The sequence below is a fragment of the Varanus komodoensis genome, unplaced genomic scaffold, assembly GCF_004798865.1.
Source record: "Varanus komodoensis strain SLA01 unplaced genomic scaffold, ASM479886v1 scaffold17, whole genome shotgun sequence".
Classification (NCBI taxonomy): Eukaryota; Metazoa; Chordata; class Lepidosauria; order Squamata; family Varanidae; genus Varanus; species Varanus komodoensis.
The window spans coordinates 23,113,707-23,133,329 of NW_025335505.1; the positions used below are offsets into that span (position 1 = coordinate 23,113,707).

Here is a 19,623-nt window from a genome sequence, read left to right on the forward strand (position 1 = left end):
GCAAACAAAGGTAGAAGCTCAAGAGTAATTTCAGTGCACTTAAGGGAGACACTGGGACAAGAAGATGAAGGCAGTATTCAGTCATTTTTAGCAAAATAAGGAGACAGCACCATCAGTTAGCACTCTCTGGTGTATTTTCAAAATCACCTGAGCAGTGCTGGCCTGCAGCTGACCCATGTGCTGGGAAAAAGAAAGCCGACCTCAATCCTGCCCCCATCCATATGGGAGGAAGAGGAGAGCATTACTGCTCTAAAAATTAAATACATTCAGTAAGACTTGAAAAGGAAAAATATCTTCCAAGCTGGATTGGTTTTCAGTAGACTGGTTCAAAAATATCTGGCATTTTCCTAACTACCATTATACAGTAACCATAACCGATCTAACTCAGTCTATGTTTACAAAGAAAAGCAGGGCTGTATCAACTTGCCAATATTAAAAATGTAGTAGAAACTCACAAAAAAGTGCAAATTCCAGTAACAGTGCAAGAAAATTTCATTTCAAGCATTAGAACTCTGATTTTGGAGATAAGAGACGAAAAGTGTGATTGGATAGATGTGCCAGAAACTAGAACTGTCTTGGCCACCAAAGAGTTATCAAGACACAGTAAGCCCCATCTTATTCTATCTTGTTCACCATTGGTGTGAAGAGAGGAAATGGAAAAATGACTCCCCAGTGAAGAAGAAGTGGGTACTGTACCAGCTTTTGCCATAGCAACAGCTATGGTCACCCTCTTGGATCCACAACCTGAAATTGGGCCTTTGAGACCAACCTAAGATAAATGGCCTGCTAAATTTCCCAATCTCTGGGAGTAGCAACACAAAGGAAGGATAGGGTCCATCTTTGGTACAGACAGCATCTCAAACTCTTATGTAACTTTTGGGAAAACTACAATTCACATGGAAATTTATTTCCCTAAACTATATCCAGTGCCCAGGTTCAGTATCAGAGGGTGAATCCAGGGAATGCTTTTCACTGGTAGCAAATTATTAATATGGTTCATTATCATCTAGTTTTGAAAGTCACCTCAGTTTCAAAAGAGATTTGTCACACGTCATGAGAAGCTGTCCAAGACAGTTTAACTGCATATCTGGATATCAGAAAATGTTATATTCTTTGTATTGTGGCCAATTAGTTTGAGCAATATTCCTCAAATTCCTCAAATATTCCTCTATAGAGCTTTAATACAAACTAGGATCATATTTATAATTGGTAGGACAAGGGACATATTTTTGGTTGGCTCTCTCTGTACATATTCAGGGATAGTAATTAAGATTGCTTAATTAAAGGCAATTTATTTAGAAATGGGTTCTGCTATGTGTTGTAAAGGTTTTCGGAATTTTCCAGACACAATAACTGGTCATGATGGGCAAAATGGTCTCTTACATTAAAACAGAAAGAAAATGTTGCTTGGTCGTCACTGTCGTAAACAGTCACAGGTTGAGACTGAGCATACTACAAAGCCCACGCGGTCTGAAGAGCAAAAGATCATTACTCATGTGGTCCAACTTATACAAATTCAACTTAAGGATGGTCTCAGGAAAGGAACTCATCTGTAACCCAGGGTTTACCTGGATAGGGGAAGGCTTCAGCTCTTTTGGTGCTCTTTGCTCTTCTTGGCTGGAAGCACAACAGTGTTTCTCCTGCCTGCTCCCTCTGCTCTGGTCCTGCCCATTTCCAGTGCCAGGCTGGGGGCTAGTTGTGTTGAAAAAAAATGTTTTTCTAAAGTGCAATCTTGATAAATTCAAATAACAGCTCAGCTTTGTTTAAATAAATAGTGGTTGAAGTAAAGGGCTTCAATGCATCACTGGAAGAAGTGCAAATGGAAACATGTGGGGAGGGGGTGTTACAACACCACCCCACACACCCCCACCACCTCCCTTCTGTTAAAGTTGGGCTTTTGAGACTTGACTCAAAAATTTCTTGCAATAACATGAGACTCGACTTGAACCTGAAAGTAAAGATTTGAGATTGACTCAAGACTTGGGGTAAAGGAATTTAACACATCACTGTACATTAGTTTGTCAGTGTTTGGGAAAGCAAAACAAACAATTTGTTTAAAGCCTATGCCAGTGTTTCCAGGAAGATATGACACTTGCATTTTGTATTCTGTCCTGATTCTTCTGAAGGATTCATAACATAATTTAAAAGTGTCCTTGAACTTTCCTTTCAGGAGTTATTGTGAACTTCTGTCACACTTACATCTTCAGTCTTCACCCCCACCCTCTTCTCTTTGGAAGAGGCATAGATAATCTCAAACAGGAAATATACACTGAACTTAACCACAGGCAGTAAATAATGTGTCATACATGTTTAGCATGCAAAATAGAACTGTCCAGTTGTATATATGTTAATATACACCTAGAAATGAGTCAATTTTGTCTTCATAGCTCTTGTGTGATGGTAATCCATTTCAAAACCATGTACCCAGTACTTAGCATTCTGCTAGCATTAGCAATATTGTGCTAGCACAGCCTTCCACAACCTGGTGGCCTTCAGAGGAATTTGCACCACAACTCCCAGAATTCACACCCAGCAGGGCCACTGACTGAGAATTCTGGTTGTTGCAGTCCATACGTGTCTGGAAGGCACAATGGGGAAGGCTGTGAAACCAGTGCTGCCACAAGACCTCCCATGACCACTACCTCAGCTGCTGTCCTCCTCTTCCTCCTCTTCTGTTCCCACCACCTCAGCATCTGCTGCTTGCTTCCCCCTGAAGAGCTTGCTCTGAGGGACCAAAGCACTGGTGGCAAGATGGCCACAAAAGCAACCTGTGACAGGCAGGAGTTCTCTGGACCCATTGCTCATCGTGTGTCTTGATCTTCTCCTTGCTTAAATGTTGGCTTTGTGTACATTGTTAACACTGTCAATATGCAAGCATTTGAAGCCACCCAAATAAACCAGTATCTGCACAGCATGTAAATAAAAGAAGCAAAAAGATAACAATGAAGTAATATTTGAGTGACTTTGCATTGTAACTGATGGTGCTGATTCAGAAGCAGAAACAGAAGAGCAGTCTAATATTAAAATGTTATTATGCCAACACTTTTTTAAGGTGTTACCCATTTCATTTAAATGTTGTCAATATCCACATCCTCACCCCAACCCAGAAAATGAAAAAGTGAAAAACATTGACTAGTGTTAAAGTGTGCAACACTGCCATCAGGTCACATGTTTGAATGATCGTTCTCATCGCTTCCAGTCCAAAGGAAGGATATAGATAAGTGGAGGCCCATTGTACCAATTTGCCCATAGGAAGGACATGCCTAGTGGGCAACTTCCAAGCATTGCCCCAGTAATGCTGTATTCCATGCTTGCATGTGCAAAACCAATTCTACAAATGTGATTAAACTACCAGATAGTAATTCTCTACTTTTAGTCTGTGCTTGTCCCTGCACCCTACATGTTTGCAATTCCACCTACAAAAGAGCAAAGAAAACATAGACATAAACACACACAAAGAGATTCTCTTTAGGTGCAATAAGAAGATGGTCACCTGAAGGAAAAGAATGCTCTGTCTCGCATTAGACAAGATCTTTGTATATTAGGTAGTATATTGACAGAATAAATAATATAAAACTAGGTACATTCAAGTAATGTTGAAAAATCTGTTTTCCTACCTGCAAAAGATTTCCGTGTACTGACTTTAAAAACACATATTATTACTGAATCAATATCTATTAAGTTCAACACAGAAAAAAGGAGGTAGGGTTATAAGAACAGATAATCAAATATTTGTGATAACATTTCTTTATGACTCAGAGGGTTTGGAAGGAGATAACTGTAATTATTATATTTGAAATGTCTTGTCTATGTCTTCTATAAGATTTCTTTTAGGTTCTGTACCAGAGTTTGGGCGTTTAGTAATCATGAGCATATTACTGATAATTTAACTACAACTGAACAAATAGAGACTACAAGAACAATCCAGAACTGAAAATAATTGGGTTAAGATTACCTGGAATATATTTTATCTGATTAAGTCAACATAGTATAGCTGCAACCCTACACAATTTACATGATCTCAACATGACTTAATTCTGAGTAGATTTGTATAGGCGTACACTGTCGGATTTCAAGAAGAAAGGAATAGAAAGAAGGGGACTGAAAATTACATAGAATATTCAAACTAATATTTCTGACATATTAAAATAAAACATTATTATTTTCTGTAAAGGTTTGTAGAACTGGTGTTAATTCAGTCATATAAACGGAGTACTACTTTTTGAAAAAAAAAATCATGGTTCTTTTTCTGCTACAAAGAAAATGGAATAATAATAAAAAAGAGTAAGGGATAAGTAAAAGAAAATGTTGGTTCCCCCTTTCCAACATGTCCAAGCATCACACAGCGACTTCTAGACCTTGCGAAAGTGTATTTACTGGATGGTCAGAAGGTCATTGACAGAAAGCATGGTTTGCACAGAAAAGTTTCCTGCATTTCTAGACAGGGCTTAAAATGGGTCCCTTCAGATTTAAATAGGAGAATGATCTGAGTTGTTAAAGACAACAATGTTTCCCATAATGTTCCAGGCTCCTTTCAAAATGTTGCCGTTTTTGTGGGAATATTGGTATTGGCACAGGTAGTTTTCATAGCATTTAATTTTAGCATTCAGTTGTGTTGATGGAAGGTCATCTCGCCTCACCTAAATGTTTGGATCTTGATCTAGCAGACACACTGAGCATGTTAGTCTGCCACTTTTTTCTATGCTGGCTGCTTCCTCAACACTAGTACCACAGCTACCTCGCTGTTCACATAATATTTTTAAATAATACATCTAACTAATGTGCAGATGACGCCATCTGAGCGCCCATTTAAAATACAGCAGGAAGCAGCTCAAGCTATATTTATCATCACAATTGCCACCAGTAACAAAACCCTTTTCTTTTTCTTTTAGCAATGTAGATAACAATTCTTGATAAAGCTAATTCTTAATAAAGTTAAAATGTTGCAATAACATGTTAAACACATTATGATTATGCAGAACAAGAAAAATGGTTTTATTTTTATAAACACCCAGTAGTCCAGCATTTCATCACTGTAGTTCACAGCTGAGTCAGATATTTCCAAAGACACACCAAATAAAGAGAGATCCAAACCAGCTCAGCTTCTATTGCCAGACTGCTGCTCAGACAAAAGTATAGCAGGTGGCTATCTATTGCTCCAAATTAAATCATATACTGCACAATACATTATACTAATGATTTGTGATTCCTTTTGTTTAACATTACTCATCATCTTCAATTTTCAAAGTGAAAAGAAAATTGCTTTAATGACAGATGAGCCATAAAAAGAAGCAATGATGATCTGAATATTATTCAAAATTGTTAACAAAACAGAAAGTGTTGGGCTTTTCTGTTCTTCTCCCCTTTACTACCTGTTATTGTTTATTAAGTAAACCAGGACTTATCTGGAACAAATTCATGCTGAAACACCTGGTGGCTCATTGGGAACATTCTTTTAGCAACAGATGGCCTAGAACACCTTTATGACATATTGATTTCAAGTACAGATCTATGTAAAAGCCAGTGCTTTAAAACACTATTTAAAACATTGTTATGTTATGACCATAGCCTTTTATCAGAATTGGAGTCTGTCCCTAGAAGAGTACAACAACTGAAAAGCAACCAGTTGTTTAAATCCTCACAACATGATAAAGAGAGGGGAAAAGAGAAAATGTGATAACTTGATAACCAAGACGCAGGACCATGTTCATGCCAAGTTACATGAGCAGAAGCAAATCACCTACATTCTAAATTAATTATGTCTCCTACATGAAAAATGCAGTACAGTCACTGGGGGTTTTAAACCTTTCAATACTATCAACTGACATTACTTTTCTGGATGTTTAGGCTTCTCAGTATGTGGAATCTTAGCTTGCATAGTCAACTAATCTGTCTGAAAAGTGGGATTCCTTCAGTTTCCCAAACCAGATGCTTCATACAAAAAAAGAGTGCTACCTGACTGACTCCAGTTTTCAGCATCAGTCACTGCTCTCATCACACTGTGGGGTAAGCCACATGAGATGCTGAAACGAATCCCCCTTTCCCTCATTTGCTCAGCTAACACACACAATGTAAAGCAAGCAACCTCAAAGAAACCACAAGAATACTGAATAATCATACTTAATGAGTCAAGTGGCAGAAACTAAAGGGTATTGGGTTCTTATGCATTTTGCTGTTGATCTCAGTGGGAAAGCAAATGGGATTTCAACCAGGAAAAAAGAGTGGGTGAGAGTGGTCAAGGGGAAGTTGACACTACTGATTAAAACAAGTCCTTAATATAACTTATTTTCTACCTGTCAATTTTAATGTACAACTGTGCAATGAATGCACTCAGGTTAATGAGAGGATCAATGTATATTTATTGGCCAAACAGATGGTTGGTGATGGGGGCAGACAGCTGCTGGTAGCTGCTATGAGGAATAGAATATAGCACACAGCTATGACTCTGTTCCACATGTAGATATAGCAATGATTTAATATTAAATATTTCCTTCTATTTGATTTTGAATATTAATATCCTACCTTTCCATGGATAATGCCTGGGTTAGCAATAATAAAAAAATATCAACAAAGCATCTTCAGTAGATAGCTTCTAAATTCAATCATATGCCAAAGCTGATTGGCATACACCAACATTGCTGTTCAAGAGGTAAAGCAGAATCCTGTACACAGGATGTAGGGTACAGGTGTGCAGCACCACCCTCTAGAAAGCTCACCCACAACTCCTACACTTCTCAACAGAAACAGGTGGTAGTGGCACGGATAAGGGTGGCAGTGCCGGACAATGCATTAAAAGACTTGTGTGGTCAGAATGACTCCAAAGCTCTAGTAGGAATTAGAATTCCCGGAGAGAATGGTGTTCCACCACAATGAGCTGGCTTTGTAATCACTGAGAAGCATCATTAATGTAAAATGTACCCTCCCGTGCACACATACTACCCTGATGGTGTCTGAATGCCTGTTGTGAAATGTGCTGATTTTGAAAAGCAGAACAGGTCTATATATACAGTATTCTACATACGTACTGTGAGAGTCTTCTCACAGCTAAACCTCCCAACTGCCCTACAACTTTTGTTTTGTTTTGCTTTTTGGACAAAACTAGACTTACTGCAGCTTTGCACCTGTCTGGAAGCAAAAAAGAATCTCCTTTTCTTTGGATTTTTTAAAGTGGAGTTATTGGTTAAGGCTTACATTAAAACATAGATTTAAATAGTTCTGCATTCACCTTAATCTAGGCTAAGTTCTTCCAAATTTTCACATGTGTTTATATACCTAACTGCAGAGAAGATAAAACAAAAAAACAAAGCAGAAATGTTAAAATAAGGTCAATTGTCCTGTGCAATGCAGTAAAAATGCAAGATCAGGTTTAAAAACTTTAACAGAATTATATAATATCTATATTGTCCAGTTCTAGTAACTAGTTAGTTCACATTTAATAGTTTTTAAGTTTAGTCACTCTGTTTGTTTTGTGATTTATTGTTTTGTTCTGTTTTATTTATTGAAATTGTTGTTTTAATTGTCTTTTTAAATATTGCAAGCCATCCTGAGATCTTGTATAACAGGACGGCATACAAAAGCTTTTAATAAATAATAAATAAATAAATTTGAGAGACTTTGAGTCAGTTTTTAAAATTGATCAATCAAAACAATTTGATTCTTTTGTAGATTAAACAACAAAGGAGCAAACAAGGGAAATGGGAGAAATTCACATCTGTGTTTGTACATTCAGGGTTCCACCCATTATTGAGCAATATAAATTAGTCATTCCATTAATTAGTCATAAATGATCCAGTAAACAGCAGTTTGAGGAAAAGCACTTTGTACAGACTTAGCTGCCTTGCTCCCAGTTATGACTCGCTAATCCAGATGGTACAAAGCCTTTTCTTTAAAGACTCCACTAACACTTGGTAAACAAAGTACATATGGTAAGCACAACTTTATCTGCAAGAAAAACACACAATTCCTTTGGTTACCTGCCTGCCTATGCCATCTGTCAAGCAGATGGTTCACGTTTCATTCATAAGATTAGGTAGGGTAGATGACTGAAAGAAGGAGCCTCAAGGTAATATCTGATTCTGTGTACCAGCCTGCAGTACATTTACTCTGAAATATGCAGCATTAGTATTAGACTCCTTGCTCAGAGATACTTCTTGTACCTGCTTCTTCCCTATAAACAGGTTTTGCACTGTTTAGCAAACCAAATAAAGTCACTTATGTAAAATCAGGTGGAACAACTTTTTAAATGTTATAGTCCACAAAAGAAACTCATTACAAGTATGAGAGTACAAGAATTGATCTGCCATTAAGTGCTTAGCAATGGAAGGTAAGTATTGCTAAAAGTGGGAAAAAACTTCAAGAATGGTACTGTTTCATATTCAGCAATATTATATCTGGTATTGGCCAGTATGGCTTCAATTCCTTTTTAATTATTGTCCTCTCTGCTCTTTTCATGGATCTCTGAAATCAATTTAATCAGATATCAATGCAACAGCAAAGGAAAGGTACACAGTTCAAAGACAATCTATGACAACTGACCTTAAAGTAACTGTCAAGAGAAATTCACACATGTGCAAAAAATAAAGAAACTCTTCTATTCCTTACATTAATACATGCTGAAAAGAATAGTTTTGGAACACAACTGAATGTATTTATGATTTGGAGAGGAAGTCTCTAAAATATTATGAAAAGGTTATTTACACATAAAATTGCAGTATGTTTTAGACTAGGATTAAGAACTCTCCATAAATAAACATGTTCCAGCACATTATGCATAAATCTGTTACTACCACTGCTTCCTAAGCATTTCACATAGACATTATCTAAAGAAAATTAAATGTCCGCACATGGTTGTTTATTATGCAACATGTTCACTACTTCTAAATATCAGAATATCAGCACAAAGTCAGGCTTATTCAGAGAAAATGTCACAGCATGAAAGCAGGGATGAGATACTGCCAGTAAAGACCTTTTCAAGTAGATTTCATACATGAATTAATCCATAAGGGAATGTGAATTTAAAATTCTTCAGCATTCATTTATAACTTAACTTCTCTTGTATATATGTATACATATATACATACATTCTTATAAATACATACATTCTTATTGCAGTAGCTTCACTGCCATCTCAAGCCCACACTTGGAACTTAATGGGATATATGCAATGGTGGCCATCAGACAACAAAGCAGCTTCTCCCTACTTGTTGAGGAGCCCCATGCTTTCTCACCACCGCCACAAAAATATGCTCCAAAGCAGCTGGGTGCCCTTGCTAGATACCACACTCTGACTGAAGACAGTTCTAATACTGCTTTCAAAGACTGTCAGGAATGCAAACATAAGATGCCTTAAATTTAAATTTAAAAATGAATCAGTTGGGTCACTTGTTGCTATCAATTTTGGCTTATCAGGGGAGAGAAAATCCAGAATTCTGGGTACAGACATCACAGTGAACAATACCAGAATGAGGCAATCAAGCACCTGGAGAAGAAGACACGTGGAAAAAATTAACAGCAAAGACAAGCACATCAGCTCACTCATGACAATCCAGGGCTTAAAAACTGTGTTGTGTGTGAACCAGTCCTGAGTTTAGTACTTGCTTTTATAGTTTGTGTACACAGGAGACACTCACAGAGTGTCCTCCAAATTCTGAAAATTTATCAGAGCCATTGTGTTTTTATGGCTGTCTTGAGGTATAATATTAAACCATGGTTTAGCAGTACCACAGAGGGCCTCAAGCACAAACTGCCCCTGCCGACAGCACTCTAAACTGGGTTTGTACAATACACTATCTTTTTCTTGGGATTGTGTACAGATGTAAGGAAAAATGAAGCCACTGCACAACAACAACAAAAAGAACGCTGCACTGTGACAAGCAGTACCTATCAATACAGTTAAGGAGAGCAGGCTGGCTTACAGAGTAGGTCTTACGAGGTGAGGGGCGGGAAAACAGATGGTTCCAGAAAGAGGTTCCTCACCAAGGCAGCCAGAAACAAAGTTAGGTATCAGGCATGGGAGGGGGAAGGACTGTTCTACTTTTCAAAACTAGAAGATCTATATATGAAACTTCACCTCTATTGGTAAGGGAACCAAGCTTAGCATAAGATGTTTATAAATTACTTTTCACTATTTAGAATTTTTTGGTTAAAAGCAGTAAATACTCTAAATAAACAAACAATAAAGCAAGTATCATGCCCTTTACCAACAATTCTGCTAAGCCAGTATTTGCACTGACATGTAAAATTGTGACTTGAACACACACACTAAACTTTATTCTGCTATCTCAATGCACAAGTGAGGCATGCTACCAATGCACCAAATGCTCATTAGGTGAGTTAAAATAAAGGCCTCACCATCCACTCAATCAGCAAAGCAATTATTCTCAGACAGATGGATTAACTATTCAGAACACGAGGAGGGGCTTGCAATCCCAAAAACACCATCCGATGTAGCAAGCAGCAGCTGGAGGACTGGTTTAGTGATATGAATACTCAGGGCTGTGGGATAGTTCTTGCCAGTAACCATCTTCACAACTGCCTTTCTCTTTCAACAGCAAGCTTCTACTTGCTTTGCTGAGATCCCTGCATAAAATATCAGTGCACATTCATGAAAGATAGTCCCCATAAAATAAGCTAAGCCAAAGCATTGGACTTAAATGACAATAGAAACAAAAGCAGCAAGTACTACTAAATATAATTCATCTTAGTGATATTTATGAGAACATTAACCAAACACCTATTTTCCTACTTTTCCGCTTTACTAAAAGTGTACACTTAGTATTTGTTACAGCCCCATCTCACTTAGCCACTTCCCAGCTTTGTACCCCTATTTCCAGTTTCCCCCCACAAACTTGGCACACACCTTTTCTTGTCTCTTGTTCATCTTCTCAGTGTCTATTCTACTTCCTGTCCTCTGCACAGCTTCTCCATCCTCGCATTGAAATAATTATGAATTGCCCACAGAGCTTCAGCTACTGGGTGGTACTGAAGCTGTTGCTACTGGGGAGCAGGTGCAGGGCAGATTGCTTGTGGAAACCTGGACAGAGTACCATGAAATGAATGGCCAAAACCTGCTAGACAGAGAGCTTCCCCTTCCCAGAAGCAGTCTGACAGTACAGAAATACATCACTCCATCTGCCCTACCAATTTAGATTCTGGAATGGTGAGAGAAGCAATGCTCCTTCCTCAAAATATTTCAACCTGGTGAACAGAAATAAGTAATGACAAGATGAATGGTGACACATCAGCCATGCACATGCAGTTATTCTGATGCTAAATGGTAATGAGAGCCAGTGTGGTGTGGTGGTTAGAGTGTTGGGCTGGGAATCTGAAAGATCCAGGTTCTCGTTCCCATTCAGTCATGAAGCTCACTGGGTCACCTGAGGCCAGTCACTCACTCTCAGCTTAACCCAACTCACAGGGTTAGGAGAAATTGAAGTGGAGGAGGACCATATGCCTTGGATTCCTCACAAGAGGAAAAAGGGCAGAATATAAATATGGTGGTGGTGGTGATATACTACTACTACTAATGGACTAAGCATTTTCTGCTCTGGATTCCATTTCCAAGGCTGTCTCACTGTCTCTGCTATGTTCATTCCCTGTGCCACAGCCTACTTCATTCATTGGAGTTCCCTAGCCTCAGGAGAAGACATTTCAGGAGGCTGGAAGTAGGGATTGCCTGACAGAAATCAGCTTGTGCCCACACCATTTTCTCTGGAACCAACCAAATGTATACAGATGTCCACTATCCAATGTATCCTTTGCTGCCACCCTCATCTTAAGAACTCAAATCTCAAGTATGAACCATACACAGATGTTCTCCTGAGGGCAAAGCAAGGATGGTACCAGGCCTGATTTTGCAAGCCACATTTCCTTCAAAGTCAATGACATAATGACCACAGAAAGAAGTAATCCTTCTCACAAACTCTTCCTATCTAAGAAAGTAACCCCCTAGTCTTAATGTGACAAATAAGAGTTCTGCTAATGCTTCATGTCTCTATCCTCTTGCACCCCTCTTCAGACCAGAGGGGAACTAGGTTATACATTGACACAGCCACTAGACCCATCTGTTTAAAAGCCACACTATGTTCATTGGAGAACTAGCTGGCAGCCTGAGGTCTGTAGGTATATATAAAGGAACGGACTGTGTCACTTGAATTCTCATTTCAATTCTGTGAACAGGGCTCTCCTGTTTCCCCTCAAGTTCCAAAAGCCTCTCTAAGATCTCACTGAGGACCTTCTAGAATAGAGGCATATAACAGAAGGCAATCCACTAAAGATCTGCCCCCCACCTCCTTACAGTAGCAAAGCTGCAGTTGTGGATTCAAGCCCAGAAGAGAAGAAGGCTTTTACGCGTAGACTTAAATATATAACATGTGACTTGAAAAATGAAAACTTTCACATGAAGTGTGAGAAATGAAACTTAAGCAGATCGTCTGCGCACAAGTTAAAGTGGCAGGGCTAAACCTTTTTCTGGAGACGATGATTCCCACCTATTTAATCTGGCCTTGAACAGAATCAGTGCCACATGGGAGAACTGCCAAAGATTTGAACAAGCAATTCTGATTTAGATTTAACTAATTTCTAATAGGAAAAATGCGACATGAATCTGTCAGAATGATTTGCAATGTGAAACAACCAAAAAGCTAACCTATGCCTGGGAGACATAATGACATCATTATACATAGAGCAGCCTCACAGCATTTTATGAAGTTTGTAAAGTGGATTTATTTTATTAAATTCAATTTTAAAAGACAGTGGGTTATGTCTCTTCTTTTTATCAAAAACCTGCCCCCACATAGACACAATAATGGACCAGATTTCATGACATTATTGGCTTAAACCTTGTGTCTGTATCTGCAATTAAGATAAAGGCTTCCATAAAAGAAACTGGAATTCTTTACTTGCCACTGAATTTCTGCTTTCCTTAAATGAATGACGCTAGCTTGCTTGGGGAAGGCCTTACCTCTCAGCCAGAAGGCAGTCTCTATTTTGACTTTGCTTGAGAATACAAGGCCTCACCCTAGCTGATTCTTCCAATTAATCTGTTCGTGTCAGAAGCCACTGAATTGCTCTTCACACTCACAACCTATTGAACTCTTTGTGTAAAGCTCAGGCTTTGAAGCAAGATGGTGAACCCTACTTGTCTGATTATTGCCTAGAAAATAGGCCAGCCGAGGGCAAGTCTAGCTGTCCTTCAAACAAGGAGGACAGAAACTCACCAATGAGTAAACAATTTCTGTTTTTCCCCTTGAGTACAGGATCCTGGCCTTGGGCCAACAGATCCTTCAACAACTCCATCTCTAGCTAACACTCTGCAGAACATGAACCAGCTGAAGGCACCTGCTGTGGAGCAAACCAGGTTCAGCACAACATACTCATGAAGCCAGTGGAGCTAGGTAAGATATGGATACTTTGTTGTCCATAGAAGATGGACAGGGTGTTATGCTTTCTGTGTGGCCTGATTCTCCCCAGAAACAACTTGACCACCCACCTAGTATCCAAGGTGAGTCATTCTCTTCCTTGAGAAGTACAAACAGAAGGAATGAAATATTAGTCCTATGGAAGACCATGTTAACTCTGGAAAAGAAGGAGAGATCTAGGACCAGAACTACTTTGTCTCTGAAGAAGTACAAAGTCGTCGTTGTTTTTCTTTCAGTGGACAGAGCCACTAACTTGGGCACTCTCATTATGAAGGGAATCGCTCCTTGAAAGATGATATTCAGGTTTAGGACCTTATAGATGGTCCCCTGAAGTTCAAAGGGAGCCTTTGTTAATGAGCTCAGCACCACATGCAAGTTCTAGGTGAGGAACCTCTGGACCAGAGATGCTTTAAGCAGGTAAGTGGCTCTTGACATGGGGGACAGTCCCTATGAAACCCCTATCTGAATACCCTAGGATTAATCCCAGGTCCGAGATCTGTGCCCTCATGATGTTGATCTTAATTCTCACAGAATTTCAACAAGATTGATTGACTGACTGATTGATAGCTTTTATACACCATCCACTACAAGCATCTCTGGACAGTTTTACGATAAAAGCAGCACAAAATAAAATGGATTTAAAAGTTCAAGTGCCAGTAGGTCTCTGCTTGTACCCTGGTACCAGTTGATAAATGCATGCCAAGAGGAACTGTTAGTAGAAGTTCTGGAGGCAAGAAGGGTGAAAGCTACCCTGAATCACCTGCCTAGCAGGCCCTACTCAACCTCCAGGTGGTTAGCTTCAGGAGACCTGGGTATTAATGCATCATCAGCCCTTTGTTTAGGAGAGCCTGCTACACCAGGAAGTAACAGTAGCTGAAAGGTTCATAATATCCTTCTGGATCATTTACCTGAGTTAGGCTTGAGAAGCACAGTTTTAAAGTAGTTCCAGTCCTTCCTGGAAGAGAAGTCCCAGAAGATAGTGCTGGGTGACTTTTGTTCCATCCCATGGCCATTAGCCTATGAAATGCCACAAGGTTCCATCCTGTCCCCCATGTATTTCCACATCTAGAAGGAACAGCCTAGAGAAGTCATCAGAAGGTTTGGGCTTGCACGTCATCAGTACATAGATGATATTCAACTCTACCTCTTTTTTCCATCTACACATCACAAGGAGGATACTGAACACCTTGAACCAATGTCTTGAAACAGTTTTGTAGTAGATTAGTTAACCTTTCATCTAGACAAGATAGATGTACTATGGGTTGGGAAGCTAGCTGCTCTGGATGGAGGTTTATAAATGTGGTCCTGGATGGGGCAGCTTTCTCTCTGAAAGACCAAGTGCACCCTCCAGGCATTTTCCTGGACTCTGCACTAACTAGGGAAGTCCCAGTGACTGTAGCGTGCACAAATGTGTTTTACCAGCTCAGGCTGCTGTTCCAGCTGTGGCTCCATCTGGAGATGACAGGTCTTATCTCAGTTATCAGTGTACTAGTGAAGTCCAGAATGGACTATTGTAATGCACTGCACATGGAGTTTCCTTTGAAAATGATCTGGAAACTGCAGAATGTGGGCACCCAATTTTCAGTGGAGGCAAGGCATTCCAATCATGTAACACGAATCCTGAGGCAGCTGTACTAGCGCCAGATGTGTTCTGGAGCCCAATTTAACATGCTGCTTTTAACTAGTAAAGCCTCAAATGGTTGGGAACCAATGGCCCAAATATCTATTTTCTCCTCCATCATCCTGTCTGCAACCAAGCAAGAGAGGTCCTTCTCATTTGCCCAGCTGTGAGGACAGTGAGGTGAGTGAGAACAAAAGGCAAAGCATTTTTGCACAGAACCCACACCTCTGGAATAAATTGTCTTTGGAGATCCACTGAGTTTATTGCGGCAAGTATTTTGGATACCCTGAGAACCTATTAGAGAGAGTGTGGTCATTATGCTGGACTGGGAACCTGGGAGAGCTGGCTTCTGGTTTCCATTCATCCATGAAACTGGCTGAGACTTTGGGCCAGCCATTCACTCTCAGCCCAATCTACGTCACACGGTTGTTGTTATAAGGATAAACTAGATTTATCTAAGCTTCCTTGGGTTCATCACAAGAGGAAAAAGGTAGGATATAAATGCAATGTAATAATAAAAATAATACTTTACTATAGTTGTTGCTATGTGCAGGTTTTATTTTTAGGCTGGCATTTACTGTTTTTTAGGATGTTTGCTGCTGTGGCTGTTTTTACTGTGTTTACTGTTTTTGATCATATTTGTTGTTATTTGTGAGTTTCATTGTGCTGATATTTTTATTGCTTTTCTTCTGGCACTAGGTTTTACTATTTTATTGTTGTATACTACCTTGGTAGAGGTCCTGCCCCTACAGTAAAAGAGCCAAGAATTATTCTAAAAAAGTAAATAAAATCATGTTTTGATTTTCAACACACTAGTGCCGCAAAAGCTTATGTTCACTTTGCAGGTAGATCTGGCTATTAAATCCTGATTAAAAAATAGTTTCTGCATTCTGTAAATCTTATAAAATATCAGCTAAAAACATCAGCAATTAACAAGAGTCAGAAATTTAGCAGAGGGAAAGATTCATGTATACGTATGTCCTGTTTAATTAAAACGGGTCTAAGATGTCAGATCTATAATACATGTACAAACTTAAAACATTTTTATCCCATCCTTTGCAGAAGCCTCAGGATAGCTTACAAAAGGTTAAATAATAATATAAAATACAATTAAAACCTTCAATAATAACAACAGTTCAAAACTAAAGGAAAGAGAGGAAAGAAAGAAAAAGGAGAAAAAGAAAATGCGACTATGTTATTATTTTTAATTAAAATTATTAATTTATTAAAATGATGGCTAAATAAAAAGGTCTTTACCTGGCACCAGAAAAAGTAGAGCATCGATAACAGGCAGACCTCTCTGGGGAGCGTATTCCATAATCTGGACGCCACCACAGAGAAGACCCTCCTCCAGGTAGATACCTTCCATACCTACTTCAGAGAGGGTTCCCAGAGCAAGGCCTCCCCCACTGATCTTAAGGGGTGTGAGGGCATGTAGGGAAAGAGACGTTCCTTCAGGTATCCTGGTCCCAAGCCTTTCAGGGCTTTATAGGTCATAACCAGCACCTTGAATTGGGCTCAGACTTCAATTGGGAGCCAGTGAAGCTGACAGAGGACTGGTATTATATGAGAATAACGGCCGGCCCCTGTCAGCAACCTGGCAGCTCTATTTTGTACCAACTGAAGCATCCAGATGTTTTAAAGGCAGCCCCACATAGAGCGTGTTACAATAATCCAACCAGGAAGTTATCAGTCATGTGTCACTGTTGCTAGGCAGTGCTTGTCCAGGTAAGTACGCAGCTGTTGGGTCAGCTGAAGGAAGGTGCTCCTTGCCCCTGCCATCACCTGGGCCTGCAGAAACAGCTCCGGGTTGAGGAGCACTCCTAGGCTGCGGACCCTGTCCTTTAGAGGGAGAACAACCCTATCCAGGACAGGACCAAAATCACTTACCTGAAAACCTGAACCACCCACCAAAAGGACCTCCATTTTATTCGGATTGAGTCTCAGATTATTGGCCCTCATCCAGGCCATTACCTCATCCAGGCACTAATTCAGGACAGCCACTGCCTCATCTGAATTAGATGTAAATGAGAGGTAGAGCTGGGTGTCATCAGCGTACTGATGAGTCTGCAACCCAGTCCTCCTGATGACCTCTCCCAGCGGTTTCATGTAGATGTTAAAGAGCATGGGGACAAAATAGAGCCCTGTGGTACTCCATGGCAAAGCTGCCATGGCGCAGAGCTCTAGTGCCCCAGCACCACCTTCTGGAATTGACCGGCCAGACAGAAGTGGAACCACTGCCATGCAAAGCCGCCAACTCTCAACATGGCCAGCCTTTCCAGAAGGATACCATGGTCGATCGTATCAATAGCCGCAGAAAGGTCCAGGAGAACCAACAGGGATGCACTTTCCCTGTCCCTCTCCCTGCACAGGTCATTGTTCAGGGCGATCAAGGCAGATTCAGCACTGTACCCATGGGCCCAGATAATCCATTTCATCCAAGAGTGCTTGGAGTTGTCCTGCCACCACCCAGTCCAACACCTTGCCCAAAAATGGGATGCTGGCCACCGGTCTATAACTGGCAGCCACCTCTAGGTCCAAGGGTGCCTTCTTCAGGATGGGTCTGATCACCACCTCCCTTAAAGGGGCAGGGACCCAGCTCTGCTTCAGGGAAGCGTTAATAACCTCCTGGACCCAGGGACCAATTCCGTGACTGGCTTTCATAAGTAGCCAGGAAGGGCAAGGGTTGAGTAAACAGGTGGCTGGGCGTACCATCCCAAGCATCTTGTCCATTTCCTCAGGCCACAATAACTGGAACTCATCCAACAATGATGGACCAGATGGCACTCTGGATACCTTCCATTCTGGAATCGGATCAACAGTGGAGTCCAGCTCGTGGCGAATCTGAGCAATTTTCTCCTTGAAAGTCATCACAGAGGGCTGCTGAGGGTGTCACCACATCTTTATTTTGGCCAGTGTGTGTAAGGCCATGCACCACTCGAAAAAGCTACGCTGGATGGCACTGTGAGGAGGCAATGGAAGTGGAGAAGAACTGCCTCTTCGCTGCCCTCACTGCCACAGCATAGGCTCAATAGTGAGCACGTAAGTGTGTTCGGTCAGATTCGTCCCATGATTTTCTCTGCCTGCACTCTAATCGTCTCCTAGCCTGCTTCATCACCCACAATTCAGGCGTATACCATGGTGCTGAGCAGGCTCTGCTAGACAGGAAAGGACGCTTAGGAGTGATTGTGTTGATTGCCCTAGTCATTTCCCCATTCCACAAATCGACCAGGGCATCAACAGGAGCGCCAGCTCTACCTACCGGGAAAGCCCCCAGAGCCATCAGGAATCCATCTGGATCCATAAGACTCCAGGGGTGGACCATCTTAATATGCAACCTTCTGGAGGGAGAGATCAGCTCAAACCTCATGAGGAAGTGATCTGACCATGACAAAGGAGTTAATTTGTAGAAGATTCTGTTTAAGTACAGTGACCCAGCTAAAGATATATTGGATGTTTTGATACAAGGCCTAATATATAGCTAGAAGGATCCATTGACTTAATAGTCATATTGAAGATCAAATCGTAGCCATCACCATCCAGACACACATGATCAAAGCAATTTCTGTCCCTGAAAATAGTGATTCAACACAAACAAACTAGATACCACAGTCAAATAAGCTTATGTCACTCTAATAACCTAGTGTGGATGTCAGATCCACATGAGACAGAATCAGTCACCAGTTTTTGTTTGAAGTGTTTCAGTGAATAATAAAGTTCTTGACATAGACAAAATAGAAATGGAAGGAAGGATGGCTGTCTTTTAGTATAATTTACAATGTTATTGATCTAACCATCTGGCAAAGGAAACAAGAGCCACAGCCTAAGAGCTATAAACATGCCTGTAAAGGAGAGTTTAGACTACTACAAAATGCAAATCTAACATTTCCACAGCTTTCACATTCATGACAGTTATTTATATTGTTATATTCAAGGGACTATGGAAGACAGTACAAGCTTAATAATAGGAGTGCTTTTTACAGGCACAGAGCTTGGCATTTGCCCCTATCGAATTTCACTCTGACGTTTTCAGATCCGTGTTACCAAGATCACTTCAAATTTTGTTTCTGTCTTCCAGGTTATTAGCTATTCCACCCAGATCTGTGTCATCTCCAGCTCTGTAAGCTTTCCCTACATTTCCTCATCCAATAATTAGTAAAAATTTTTGAAGAAAACAGGGCCCAGGACTGAACCCTGTGAGGCTCCACTTGCTACCTCTCCCAGTATGAGAAGGTGCCACTGAAGAGCACTCTTTGAGTCTGATTCTGTAGCCAGCTGTGGGTCCACATGATCATTGCTCCATCTAACCTACTTTTAGCTAGTTTGCTAATCAGGATAACACAAAGCACTTTGTCAAAATCTTTGCTTGAAGTCAAGATATGTCCACAGCATTCTCAATGAAAAACCAGAATCAGATGTTGTTTGATCCCTCTCAGCTCCAAGTACACTAGGGAGCTATATGAGCTTTACATTAAAGAGGGTATTTAGGAGCAATCATGTGGACCACTCAAGTCATTTTTGTATTCCACAGCTTGATCGGGGCTTTGACAGGTCTACCAGCCATATCAACCAGAAAGCAACCCC

General features: G+C 40.4%; 1 protein-coding gene and 1 long non-coding RNA gene across 3 annotated transcripts in view; both read right to left on the reverse strand.

The window, feature by feature from the left end:
- Positions 1 to 19,623, reverse strand: part of CDKAL1 (CDK5 regulatory subunit associated protein 1 like 1) — a 334,585-nt gene that overhangs the window by 259,854 nt on the left and 55,108 nt on the right. The gene's annotated exons all lie outside the window — the stretch shown is intronic.
- LOC123021553 lies at positions 7,384 to 16,262 on the reverse strand. The gene is made up of 3 exons (XR_006414338.1): positions 16,073 to 16,262; positions 7,937 to 7,941; positions 7,384 to 7,395 (listed from the first exon to the last, which is right to left on the reverse strand). It is a non-coding gene; the product is annotated as an uncharacterized LOC123021553 (long non-coding RNA).